This window comes from Sinocyclocheilus anshuiensis, unplaced genomic scaffold, assembly GCF_001515605.1.
Source record: "Sinocyclocheilus anshuiensis isolate Anshui unplaced genomic scaffold, SAMN03320099.WGS_v1.1 scaffold577, whole genome shotgun sequence".
In the NCBI taxonomy this organism is placed as follows: Eukaryota; Metazoa; Chordata; class Actinopteri; order Cypriniformes; family Cyprinidae; genus Sinocyclocheilus; species Sinocyclocheilus anshuiensis.
Window position 1 is genome coordinate 57,259 of NW_015539872.1, and position 11,757 is coordinate 69,015.

Consider the following 11,757-nt stretch of genomic DNA (forward strand, 5'->3'; position numbering starts at 1 on the left):
TATTTAAAAATAAATAGCAATTAAATTTAAGTTTGGGTTAAGTTGTTAGGCCTAATTGTAACCTTATAATGTAAAAGGGCTCCCTATAGTTTTAAGCATAAGCTGAGGTAGATTTTTATCACTAAGAAAATTTAAACTATAACTGAATGTATTTAAAGAAAGAGCAACTTGTTCAGTAAACCAAAAAAAAAAGTTTAGTTTTTCCCCTGCTGTACCGAAATCATACCGAACCGTGACGTTAAAACCGAGGTACGTACCGAACTGTCATATTTGTGTACCGTTACACCCCTAATTCAAATTGAAAATCATTGAAGGTTACCCTTCACGTAAAATATGCGGTTAACATAGACAGGCGCAGTGGCCTGATCAGCTATACATGCTATGCTAAGCTAAGCTAAGCTAAAGACACTCCTCCATTGCTCCCTTACAGGTCCACCACAATCACTGTTTAACACCTTAATACGTTAATTTATTAACCACAGCTTAACCACAGCTATGTACACATAACACTTAACACGTACTAAACACTTAAAACGATATCCGGCCGGGCTTCAGACGAACACAAAGCCTGTGCCGATCAGTCATATAGACGCTGAAGCTTAAACAACAAGCGACCTATTTTGCTCATATCCTAAAATCTCCACACCTTTCCTGGTCCCTCCGCATAGTGACTGGGGCGAACCGCAGAGGTGGCGAAGCGTCGCACAGCTTGTCCGAGCATCGTTTACTGCTGAAGTGTGAGTATGCTCAACCTGAATCTGACTCTCAACGACCTTCCTGCCTGGCGATAGAGGGCCAACAGCCTTATGGGTAACGTTACAGTCACGCCGCGAGTTATTATGGGAAATGTAGTTTTACAGCAGACGTCTCAAAAGTCACGTACACTGAGACACAACAATCAGAGTGAATTTCGCGAGAATAGCGAAGACTTGACTTGAATAATTAATATCCAAATCATTGTGCTACAAGTTTGGTGATTTTTTTTCTGCTGTAACGTGTAGCTTAGCTTATAGTTAGTCTATCCTACCACAGATAATTTCCCCACCTGAGCAGAAGCAACATGTTTCTTTTGATGCAATTATTGCATTTGTCCTTCACATTATTATAAATGATGTGTACAAAAATGTTGTGACACAAGCCTTCAACAGAGCTTGTAGCCTATTGACTCTTTTCTTTTTTTTTTTTTTTAGATGTGACTAAGCAATCAGTTGTAGGTATTAGCCTATGAAATCCTGTGAAAGTTGTAGGCCTACTAGTAAGATTCTTCATTGCTGTTTGTCTTATTATTTGTAGGCTACAATTCTCATTCAAGTTCATTATTATGAAAATAATGGACAGGATACTCGAAAAATCACCTCTACGGAAGTCCTACCTAGATTTCATCTGTTCCACATATACAGAATGTGAAAAGTAGTAGTAGGAGCAGTAGTCGTATGTCACACTCTTTAATATTTATGAAACAGTAGCCTACATGAGATTTACAGCTTCGCCTAGATTTTTGAATGCACAGTGAATGGACACTGTCCAATCCCATAAGGCTGAGATGAATGGTGAACTGACACAATTGGTCAGTTGACAATGCCAACATGGTGGATGTATCTGAATTACGTTAATAATGAATGCATGCATATATAAGACATACTTTTTTAATGGTCATGAGGTAAGTTCATTATCAAACATATTGCAATTTCAGTCACAGGTATCCACCTTATTTTGCAATGCATAAGTAAGCTATTTTCTGTGAATGTGCGGCATATAAGGGATGTACAACCCTGCTCCTGGAGGGCCGACAAAGTTTAGTTCCAACTTCCAACCCAAATTAAAAACAAATCCAACTAAACAAGGATTTCAGGATGACTAAAAAAGTTCAGGCAAGTATATTTGGGGCCGGTTGAGTTGAACTCTTAAACCGTTCTTTAAACCTAGCTTTTAGTGTAAACAACTGCATGTGAAACATTTATTATAATACTTGAATTTCATTATACACTGAAAAAAATGACCCTACATTTTTTAAGGTAAGTGGTTGCAAACAATTTATTTTAGCTACATTTAATTTAGAAAAATATGTTGATGGTTAGTCAACTAAATTTGTTTATTTAAATGTAGCTAAAATAAATTGATTGCAACCACTTACCTTAAAAAAAAAAAAAGAGTAAATTCAATGAATCATTTTGTTCACTGCTGTCCTAGCAGCAGGCTTTGATAAAACTGCCATTATGGAACCACTTACATTTGTGTGGCGTAAAAAGTTGACAGCAGTAAATAATTTAGGACCAAAGCACTTTGTAGAGTTTGCTGGAGAATATCTTATTCATCTTTAGGTAGCTTGCAGTGTGATTATTTAAGTGAAATCACAGTATTAGATGTCCCTGCGTGAATTCTGGGCAATTTAAGATAATGATCATTAAATATTCTTGGTTATTTTTCATATTTACTCACAGGTCCTCAATGCAATGGAAGAGTGACACAGAGAAACACTCATTCCCTGCTGTGCTCTGTTGCCCTTGGTTTATGCAATAGATACAAAGAATGTGCAGTAACGACAATGAAAATGATTTTGGGCTATATTCAGCTGTTGTTCAATACATTCATTCACTCTAAGATGGGGAAGACTATAAAAAATGTATGCTTTTCATTTCTTTCATGTCAAGGAGAACAGCTCTCCAAGTCTTGCAATTAGATTTTATCATTTTCTTTCTTCTCAGACATTTTTCTCCATTTGACACAAATAGACTAACCAAATAATCTTTTCAAAACATCATATGTAGGATTTAGCTTTGTAGACCTGCACCAAATGGTGTTAAATGAGCCTTTAAGCAATTTTTTTCCTTCATACATTTCATTTTGCTTCAGACTTGGGGAACATGAAAGGAGAATCTAGGTCACTGGTCAAAATGAACAGAATACAGGTGCAAGTCAAGTATTAGAAACGCAGCTCAAACTTTTTACCACTGTGAAAAACATGATTAGCTGACTATTTCACCTTCTCAGCCCCTCAGCCTTATAAGAATTTTCTTGTCACGACAGCTTGTTTGTCCCATATAGCCGAAGCGTGTTTGAATATGTTATCCTGGGTGTTTGAGTATGCATGTTTGGTTTTCATGACACATAGTTGCCTGCCCTCCTCACTGATGCTGCATCCATCAGCAAAAGGCCTTAACCTGGGCAGCAACCACCTGTCTCTGCTTTCACTCAGCAAATGGTTAAAATAATGAAGTATTCAGAGTAATGCATCTGCTCTGAACTGCCATAAACATCAAGGCAATAAATAAATAAATATCAGCAAGCAATGTTATTTATATATGCATTTTTAAAAGACCTTGCTGTCATTAAATTACTATTTATTATTATTATTATTATTATTATTATTATTATTATTATTATTTTTATTTATGTATTTATTTATTTATTTTTAATACAACATGTTTGTAATGAGGTCTAAGTTTCAGACTGATTTCAGTGTATTGCTAGGTGCTGTAGTGGTGTAAGTTTTTTTTTTTTTAATAGAAGGATATGTAGAAAATGATGGTATTCTCTGAAAAAAAGCTATATCACTAAAATAACTGTCCTGAAATCATTTTGTGTGCTCACTGCAGGCAGTCCATTAAGGGAAAGGTGGAAAATGAGAACGAAATTTATTGACAACTGCTAAGTCGAACCTTAAAAGGAATATGAAGCCAAAGGGAAATAAAGTGACCAAAAAGTTATAGCTCCAAAAATCAAGCAAGATGACAGTGAACATCTGTAAAGCTTTTCATCTTCTAATTGACAGGTAAATGTCAAGTCAAGTATAAATCAAGTTTAATTGCCTGGTCAACATTGTACAAAGAGAAGTGTCTGTCTGTCTGAAGTTTTATAAGAGTGATCACTGATTTTTTTTTCAGTGGCCTTGGTTCTGGAAGTGTTTTTCCCATTTATTTTAGCCATATGGATTTTCAAAAGTATTTGTTGTATGCCTTGAACTAAAGCAACCAGCTACGAGGTGAATCATAACATTACAAACTTTGATTTGAAACAAAAAAGTATTTGAAAATCAAACAAAAAGACAAAGATTGTGTACTAATGGATGTAATGTTGGAAAGAACTACAATCCCATGAAGCATTCCAAAGGGCATAATCGCAATAAAAACAATAGATCAATATAAAAGTATTCTTTTAAATATGTTGATTATGTATATAGAAACAACATATGTTATGTTTATTGCAAAAATATGCATATATATACAAATTTTTTATCGTTTAATAGCTTTTTTTAAAGTTTTTAATAGCGTAGGAAGACTGACTTATTTTTTATTTAGTTATGTATTTTTTGCTCCATGGGAGTAGATAGCCGTGGATTGTGTTTTTTGGGACAATTATCATTTTGCGATTCTCTTGATGGATATTCTTTGCAGAATAATTGGTAATGTATTTTTTTTTTTTGAGTAGGAATTCCACTGTTAAACATGATTATTTAAAACATGGGTGCCCAAACTCAGTCCTGGAGGGCCGGTGTCCTGCAGAGTTTAGCTCCAACCCCAATTAGACTCACCTGAACCAGCTAATCAAGCTCTTACTAGGCAGATTAGAAACTTCCCAGCAGGTATGTTGAGGCAAGTTGGAGCTAAACTCTGCAGGACACCGGCCCTCCAGGTCTGAGTTTGGGCACCCCTGATTTAAAACATATGTTGAATTTATTCAGGCTGATGGCTTCAACAAAATTGTATATCAACGAATAACAACCTTGTAGCTCACAGTAGCTCTATCTTAGTCTATCTTATCATTAAAAATCAATTCCCCTATGGAGAAATGAATTGGATTTTTATTTCCGGACTGTTGCACGCTATAACGATGTGTTTGGAACGTATGTAATTTTCAATGTTGTGTTATTTTTCTTTTTATTTGTTAGTACTTTATATTTTACCCATCTGAGGCACCTTGTGTTGATGGATTCTGTGTTGCTTAAGTAAAGACATTTTCTTGAATAAATAATTCAGAGCTCATTGACTATGTAAATTTGCTCATGTGAAAAGAGGCAAGAGACAAACAGTATGATACAATCTGGTACAAATAACCTTAATGTGCATTTGCCTGTCTTTAATAAATGCACCCAACACTGTAAACTACTGGGGCGACCTCACCTGTCAGAGCAGACGGTATTCTCTATTCAAAATGAGCAGTAACTTTAGGCAAAAGATGTTAATCAATTTATCAATTTGCTTTGGCAGCTGTGCCACTAGCTAACATGTCATGCATCGTTGCAGCTGACATTTCTGTGCTGAAAAGATTATGTTTATAGTGGGAAGAATGCAGTGGGCTGAGATTGGTTTTAACATCCTCTGTTTTTCTCCAGAGGCAGACAGATTGCATACTTTATCAGGTGACTTTTCCTCTTGGTGGGAGCTTAGAGTGACATCTTTATCTGTTGTTTCCCAAGGTTAGAGACGAGTGATGAAAGGTTTCTTTTCTACACCAGGGCCTGGGCTTAGAGAGCTATGAGTCCAGATACAAATTTCTCAGACTGAGTTTCAATTCTAAAAAACATAAATTTGAACAGGCTGGAGAAATTACAGCAAACCCCCCTTACCTTCCTGTAATTTAGGCCTATTTTAATGGAAACAATGTACAAATATGATCATACTTTTGAGCACACTGTTTCTCAGTGCACATGCAATCAGCACATATATATTTTGACATATTAGCAGGTTACAGTATTCAAAATGCCTGCATTAACAGCACAGTGATGTGTAGTAACGGTGAAGGTACAATTAAAGTTTTATGCTGAGTCTATTTTTTGCTGTAAACTTCAGCAGAAAATAAAGATATTAAGATAATATGTGTTTTTAAATGGCCAGTGACCATATCTAAAAAGCTGGGTGGCCGTATATGATATACACACATACAATTTTACTCAAAAACAGAAATTGTTTACTATCCGCTGACAAAGCTAGCAGTACAATTTATAACTTTTAAAGTGGAGAGAGATAAACACTCCTGTTATCACTCAAGCACACATAGTTATCTGCCAATACTGAGAATCTCAAAATGGCCACACACACACACACACACACACTCACTTTGTTTTCAGTAAATCTGACTGAATCAAGGAGATTTAAACAGTGTCACTCTAGGGATGAAGCTTTTGCTTCTCGTGTAAAATAGATTTAAACCATTTTATAATTTATGCTTTTTATTAAAGAAAATATTCAATTGTAACACTCCTTTTAAAGCAGCTCTGTTGCACATTCATCTCATTATTTTTTCTCTACCCCCTTCATGCACCACACAAAAACACAAAGTGAATGTGAATGTATTAGTGACGCAGGTGTAAACAGAGGGCAACAAGATCACATGTGGATAAATATTAATCTTGTGTTTACTGCTGACCAGATCCCAGCAGAAAATAGACCTTGGCTCTGACTGAATGAACTGGAAAAGCAAGGACTTCTTAGATTTCTCTTCGCCCACAACCGAGCAGAGACTGCAGGATAAAAGAAAGCGTTACATTCCTGTGAGATCAGGATCGATTTATAGAACTGCTCTGTTTACAGTGTTTTTCCAAGAGCATTTATGATCACTGGATATAGATACCAGAATTTGTTTACAATGTGCAATGAATAACACGCAGAGTGTATGAACTGACCTGTGATCTTCATTAGCAACTACATGAGCATCACTGTAATTCTCTAATACACCTTTACTGAAAGATAAAATGTCTCATGACGGAAATAGCTTAATGCTAAACCAGTTTTTAAGGTATGTATTGGCAGGAACTGATGCCTTAAATATGCAAGCAGCTTGTGAATCATAGCCAATCCTTCCCCTGTTAACCCTCAGGACAAGACAGACTACAGTTTCCATCTAATCTTCTGGCTGTTGATCTGAAGGCCTGTAGGGAGCAGTGTTGCGCAGACTCTGCCTCTATGCCAGAGATCAAGCTTCCCAAATCAGAATGTGCCTAAAAACCACCTATAGCCCTATTCTGCCTACAGGAATAACTCCCATTATCTATGTCTCCTGAGGCACTCTAAAAATTAAAGTTCTGAAACATTCCGCCCAATCAAGCAAGCATGGATAGTCATCAATATTTTTGGACCATTTTTCCCAGAAGAGAAGAGTTGTACATTTTAAATGACATTTTAAAGGGATTTTGGGGGTATGTTAGCATTAGTGTGGTATAAAAACTGACATTCTGTATATAAAGTAAGAGCCAAAAAATCTCAGTTGAGTTTATTTCGCATCTCTTGGGTGTCTCACCCACCTGCATGGAAATTCCTCTCAAGAGAAGAGACTTTCAGCATTTAAATGTAGAAGCAGATAAGGTCTGTTATTTCGAAGACAGTTTGCCCCTCCAGACCTACTGGAAGCAGCAGAAGAGTCAGTCAAGCTAGACGTTTAAGACAAGGTCTACAGGCCATTAATTAAACCCTGAACTGAAAAACTAGCCTGGTCTCACTTGATAGGCAAGGATGTCAATGCACTTTCGCAAAAATCATTTTGGTGACAGATAATTTACATTTTTCAATTTAATGTTTCTTTCTTCAAAATTAATTCATAAATTAACATGTATATTAATCTACTACATTAAAACAAACATTGAGACTGGACAGTTACCCAACTAAAATATTATATTTTTTATTATAAAGAACAAAGAATAAATGATGAGATTTTGATGGTGTGTTGATATTTTAGTTTTATAAAGCCAAAGATTAACCTGACAGAGCTTCAGACACTCAGAGTGAATGATATGTGCAATCTACATGCATTGCCCAACATTGATTTTAGCCAAGAAGAACCATCCATGGTTGTATACACTGCAAGTTCAGACCATGAAAAGTGGCCATAGCGGAGAGCCAATTTCCACTTGTTATGTGATATGGTTTTGCAGAGGAGCGAAGCTGCTTTGAATGTGTGGGCTGTGTATGTCAGTCAATACTCTAGATTTCTCAGCCATGTTACTGTAAATAGATACAGATAGGTGTGTGTGTGTGTGTGTGTACTGTATATATATTCACATGTTCACGTACATACACACACACACTGCCAGTCAAAATGTTGTATAATTCCTCACCAAGACTGCATTTATTTAATCAAAAATATGAAAAAGTAATATTGTGAAATTAAAAATGCTGATTTGCTGCTTAAGACACATTTATTATTATTATCAATGTTGAATTTTTTTCCCCGTTTATAATTTTTGTGCAAACCATGAACCATGAGCAAACCATTTCTTAGAAAAGAAGGTACAAAAGCTGTCATTGGGGCAGCACCATTGCAAAAAGTATAACTTTGTCCCTTATTTATCCCTAAAGGGTGCATATTAGCACTTTAAATGTACATATTAATACCTAAATGGTGCATATTAGACGTTGAGAAAGGGTAATGTCCCAGTGACAGCTTTTGTACCTTTTTTGTAAGTAGCATTCAAATGTTTGGTTTGAGTAAGATTTTTTTTTATTATTATTAATTTTATTCAGCAAAGATGAATTAAATTGATCAGTCAAGACATTTTATGACAGTAAAGACGAAATGACAGTAAAGGCATTTTACAAAAGATTTCTATTTTAAATAAATGCTGTTCTTTTGAACTTTCTATTCTTCAAAGAAGAATAAAAGTATCAAGGTTTCCACAAAAGAGTATGGCTGCTGAAAATTCAGCTTTGCCATCAGTGGAATAAATGCCATTTTAAAACTATTTTAAATTGTACAAATATTTCACAATATTACTGTTTTTACTGTATTTTTAATGAAATAAATGCACCCTTTGTGAGTGTCAGAGACTTCTTTTAAAACATTATTTCATTATCTATATTTTCTCTTTATTTTTGTTACTACTATAGTTACTTACTATAAATGTAAAACTGTATAATGTTCTTATGGAGTCACAGCATGGAACTCCATGGAACATGATGCAGCATTGTGGCCAATCAATACTGGAAGAGAATTCCATTCACGAGCTGAATTCAGCATTACCCAAAGACCTCCTTAGAGATGCATAGGTGAATGTGTACTGAGAATTGAATTTTTGCTCACCTCCCCAAAATAATAAATTAAAATAGACCTGCATGACCTCGATGACAGCACTGGCTCCCTACTAAACATTAAAGTGACTAGCCAATTCTCTGCCCTCTTCCCTAATAGACTGCTTAAACACAGTTACATCTTCAGCCGCAGCCACCGGCCTGCACATACAGCTGCTCTCTTAAGTAAATAGGGCAAAGGCATATGCGTGCACATATGCTCACACTCTGAACTCGCAGGACCCCGAGGAAGTTACTTTGGAGCTGCAGGAACTTAAGATGCCCGTCACATTCTCTTTAGAGATAGATATGGCAGGACCTTAATGCAGTTAAATTAATATTTAAAACACTGGCTGAAATAGAAACAAAATTAATGCCTGGAATTAATCATAAGGACACTGGATCCTTTTAAGAGGACTTCAAATATGATAATGTATGGAAAAAGTACGCTAAAGACTCTTGGCTAGTTATAAATTGTTTAATTTTTAAAAAAAGTAAAAATTGCTTGAATCATGGATTCAAAGTACATGCATTTAGATATGAAAGTTTGTGCAGTGTTTATGACTTCAAGTCATAGTCCAAGTTTTAATTTGTTGGCAGTGCAATAAGTATACAGACTTGCACGCCTCCTTGATGGGGGAGAAAAAAATTCTTGAATTTTAATTTGTGACCAAGGCAAGTACTGGACTTAGATCTTGGATGAAAGTACCACATTTCTTTGAACCCACAGAGAGATTTACAACTAGAGAGATCCTTCTGAAAGCTCAATCTATTTGAAAGGATACAAATTAAAATGGGGACTTGATTAGAGGATCAACCGGCTTAATGCTGTGTAAATCCAGACTTCCTTGCCATTTGACAACTAAGATACTTGGATACTTCACCAAGGAAGAAACATACAAGCAGACAACTGCATGTCACCTCAAGAGACCTCAGTGTTGACTAAACTCCTATGCTCTTGTCCTTTAAGCATCTGGCCACATAGCGTGACGGAACTTGCCATCTTCAGCAGAGAGGACATCCAGTGTAGTCCTTCGCATTGGCTGTCACTTCTTTTCTGTGTCTTGCGTTCCCAGGCCCACAGGGTAGCTGAGCACTTCTTAGACCTGTCTGTGGCTGTCACTAAACTTAGAACCACCTGAGCATTATGGTCAGGAATATTTCATGAGTCCCCCTCTAACTTCACATCAATGATGCAGCATTGTGGCCATGACTTAATCTCAACAGTTTGAGACTTCTCTAAATCTGTGGTAAGCAAAAGACGGCAGTGTTAGCTTTCTTAAAGAGGACGTTTACATAAAATGAATATTCTGTCATTATTTACTCAACCTCATGTCATTCCAAACCTGTATGACTTTCTTTTTTATATGAAGAGAAACACAAGATGAAGATATTTGTAAGAATGTTGGGAACCAAACTGTTTGTATGGATAAAATAGAGACTTTTTTTTTTCAAAATATCTTCTATTATGTTCCACCAAAGAAACTAAATCATACAGGTTTGGAATGACATGAGGGTGAGTAAATTATGACTCACTTTATGACTGATTTGTTTTTGGGTGAACTAAGTTAAAAGCATGAAAAGGTATATTACAAATGACACTGAGTGGACAAAGAAAGTATATATTAAGCAACAGTGCAATATTCAGTGAGTTTTAATTTATTTTGAAAAGTTTGACCCAGTTTAACATTAATCTATTAGATTGCAAAAGTGATGAAAATTCGCATGACTCCAGCTTTGCATCTCTGATTTTCACACATAAATTTGCCTCACTAATGATGTCTTTCAGAGTGCAAAGCAAACAGAAATGTTTAAAAAACTGTCAAACTCTATAAAGAAACCTTAAATGCACTGTATTTTTATCCATATATTTACCTCACCTTAAATCTTGACACATCAGTACTATATGTGAACTAATTTAAATTCACTAAGAACATCGTGGAGTAAAGTTTTGAGAAGCCACATTCTGCCATGCATCAAAGAAATTGGCATTAGATTTTTTTTTCTGTTTCATGCATAAATACACATTTTCTCTGTTTACAGTGTGCACTTTCTGCTTTCTTGCAACCCATCAACCTTAAATTCACCCTTCTGTGAAACTATCTGCAACTTCATGAAGATATCAAAGCCGCGCATGACACCTGAGTTCAGCAGGCAGGGTCATAAAGTGTTCATGGCTGTGGAAAACCACCAGCATGTAAGATTCACAAAGTTCTGTTCTATATGATACTGCTGTGCTGTTCAGGTTACTGTATATTCCTCTATGCTGAGTGAAACACATTGCCCTCCCATAAACCCCAACAAAAGTTAAATGGAATTTCTTGGAGCTATGAATTTATGAATATAAGCAAAGTCTGGAGATTATGGGTCATTGTTTTTTTTTGTTTTTTTTGCAGTTAAAATCCACTGCAACAGCCTGTGAAAATCCAACCATGCATCAATAGAATAACAATGATGCAGTACAGAAAAAAGGATTGATTAAAGTTGATTTCTGGTCCTGGTCCTGGCCCTGGCTGAGGGGTCTTTCATCAGGTTCAACCTTTGGGAAGGAGTGAACGATGGTGCGGCAAGGTAGGGCAGAAGCCTGGCCCTATGGGAGAACTCGAATTAGATAGGGCCACTGCCAGCTGATGCAGTATTAAATGCAGCAGAGCTAAAGCTGAATCAGCCACTTTGAGAAGTTTGCATCAAAACTTCTGTTTTTCCCTGTCAATCACATTACATCTTGCAGTCAAAGAGAGAAGAGTCTTTTAGTCGC

The 11,757-nt window shown here is 36.1% G+C and overlaps 1 long non-coding RNA gene across 1 annotated transcript; it reads left to right on the top strand.

Moving 5' to 3' along the window:
- Positions 1-720: 720 nt before the first annotated feature.
- LOC107685259 (uncharacterized) lies at positions 721-7,475 on the top strand. Its single transcript, XR_001633934.1, has 3 exons — positions 721-973; positions 6,370-6,490; positions 6,817-7,475. It is a non-coding gene; the product is annotated as an uncharacterized LOC107685259 (long non-coding RNA).
- The last annotated feature ends 4,282 nt before the right edge of the window (positions 7,476-11,757 follow it).